General features: G+C 33.3%; 1 pseudogene; it reads right to left on the reverse strand.

The window, feature by feature from the left end:
• The window catches only part of LOC125856001 (histone deacetylase 14, chloroplastic-like), a 35,140-nt pseudogene that overhangs the window by 21,692 nt on the left and 10,518 nt on the right, over positions 1-2,930 (reverse strand).

A 2,930-nucleotide genomic window follows, 5' to 3' on the forward strand; every position in this document is an offset into this window, starting at 1 on the left:
GTCTTTTATCATCACTGGTGAAAACAATAAACACAAGAATCAGCATTGACAAATAATTGTGCTGTGTTTGTGGCATACCTTTGAAGTCAGTTTCATCTTTTCCAAAGCTGTCAAAATTGCAGGAACTCTAGAGTTGCATTCTGGATGTGATTCCTGAAAATTTTTAGTGACTGAATTCCAAGAAATAGATATTCCCCAAAACAAAGACCTAGTAAAGAGAATCAACAAAAGATTTAAGCTAAATGTTAGGATGGTGAAGTTTACGCAGTTCTTACCCTAAGGAAATCTGCAACAGAATATTAACAAAAATCAGTAGAAATAAAAGGAGTTGTTCTATGACATCCAACTAAGTACTTTGATTAAGGATCCTTGCACTGTAGGAACCTGAAAACTCAGATGTATATCAACTACTTTAGCCAGCAAAATTAAGGGGCAAGGTCATAGGAGTGAAAAGTTTAAGATAGAATGGCGCATTTCTACCCAAAGATATTTTGCAAGTGAAATCTAGTCTAAACAAAAATATTAAGCAACAAACTATCACACTTAAATAGAATCAAAGTAAATATATTCAGATGATTCAGGCAGCATCTCACAGAACAAGAAATGGCAGTGGCACAATTTGTCAGTCCAATGTAACCACACGACAGACATGCTAGGAAAAAAGAGAATGCCTCAGAAAAGCTGCAAAACTACTGTTAGAGAAACATCAAGCAATAAAGGTAAGAGTTCCTACAGGGACAATCCAATAGAATTCGAACAAAAAAGGTAAGAAAATTGGAGAACATTTTGTATTTTCTAAAACAGAAGATAAAACTATCAAGCTTTCGACTTCTACATTCCGGTCTCGTTATGTTAACTATTTGGTCGTGCATAGCTGCTCAGCATTACAAATAGAGGTACTCAAGTCTCAAGATAAACAAAAAAACCAAATCAAACCAAATTAAATTTAACACCAAATTTAACACCCATATCCAGGGGAAGAAAACTTAGACAGATAGATCACAGTGAGCAATGGGGCATGAGAGACGGAGTTCCTGAAACTAAAATTCTTGAAGTTAGATTCTTTGAACATTGAGCAATAGAACATTTCCTCTGGCTGCTTACCTAATGATAATTAAGAGAGTTGGTTTGCTTGGTGGGGTATATGCTCACTAAGTGGCGGTCACGGCCCTTCAGATTTGGGTCGTGACATTGGATTTCACTTAAGTCATATAATTTTGAATTAAATGATTAATTTGGAACTTATTGACTGAAAATGTTGACTTGATCCAACGTGTCTTGAATTAAGGATTTAGCACAAGTATTGTATGGACTGATCCAATAAGATTTAGATGTCTACGATGTGTTTTGAAAGGGAAAGGCATAGACAAATTAATAATAAAAACCTGTCAATCTCCAACCAGCCGAAAAGTGGCACATGCCCTCAATTTAAATAGGCTTCATGTTGAAGGAGGAATGATCCCTGGAAAGAGAAGGATCCTATTGTAGGACATTTAACTAAAATGTCACTGGAATTGAGATTCAGAACTTTAGCATACATGAGTTCTGGACATCTGATAGAGAATAAATGGCACCTTGCAAAGAACAAAAATCTAGGCATTTCTTACAAGAACTTTGTTCAATTGCAGATAAGTGAACCTTGGAAATAATATCTACTTTTCACACCTGCAGGCGACAGAATGACGTGCAACTACATGGAACAGAATAAGGGTAGGGTCTATGGTTTGGGAGAAAATAGCCTTGCAACTAAGTGAAACATTTACCTTAAAAAAGACTAGAGCCCATTTGGATTGACTTTTTTAAAGTGTTTTTAAGCTTAAAATAGCTTAAGTACTTTTGGAGTGTTTGGATAAGTTAAAAAAGTGCTTATAAGCACTTAGTTTTAAACTAAAATGCTAAAAATAGGCCAAAACCCATAAATTCTATAGCTTTTGGCTTATAAGTCAAAAATGAAAAGTCAACCAAACAAGCTCTAAAGCTAATGCCAAAAATTTTCAAACAATCATGCAACCTTCACCTAATATTTAAAATAAAACTTGCAATTGCTTAATGATAAAGTTGATAGTTAATAGAAGACCATCATATTTATATTGTGGAACATGGAATAGAAATTTGATCGACAAGACAATAAAGTTGGCATGACCAATTCATAACAATTCATAGGACAGAGTAAGTAAGTATCAACTTTTAATTATAAATCACCCATACTTAAAGTTTATAAACTTTTTTCCCAAAGAACAGGTCCAATAAACAAAATTTGTATGACTCAAAGTGAAGAATCAACATGCAAGTAAACCAAATTAGGGGACTACATAAAAAAAAAATTGAACTTTGTACATTTTTCAGAACTTTCCAATGAGAACATACACAATATTGTGTGATTGAGTTAATTACAAAACAAAGTGAACAGCCAAAAAAAATCCTGCTTGACCCTATAATGGTGGCACTGCAACTACTATCAATCTATCATATGCTCAACTGCCTGATCTCCACACCGAAATAACAAGATAGTAATCATCAGAACCATAAAAGAGCATTCGATGTTCCCTCAATACTTTAATGTTGTTAACATTCTTTACCCTTTACAAATGTTCTCGATCCTTTACATAAAACTGATGATTCCATTAAGATCGAAGTAGCCAGTATAACTAGAAACTGATTGTAGCAGTTCACTCAACTTCTTCCCCCAATATTCCACTAAAATCTCAATACTTATTTTAACAACATTACCACAATGACACGATTTCTTAATTATAACTAATATTATTGCAAAAATTCATTAATTATTGAACAAGCACGATTATTTGAAGTATCATTAAAAATTAGCAGCAAAAGTAGAAAATAAAATCATAATTAATGAACCTAATGAGGAATTAATAAAGTGTTTTAGAGCTTATCATCAAAAGGTAAAACCTAACATGGATTTTTTT

The sequence above is a fragment of the Solanum stenotomum genome, chromosome 1 (assembly GCF_019186545.1).
Source record: "Solanum stenotomum isolate F172 chromosome 1, ASM1918654v1, whole genome shotgun sequence".
Classification (NCBI taxonomy): Eukaryota; Viridiplantae; Streptophyta; class Magnoliopsida; order Solanales; family Solanaceae; genus Solanum; species Solanum stenotomum.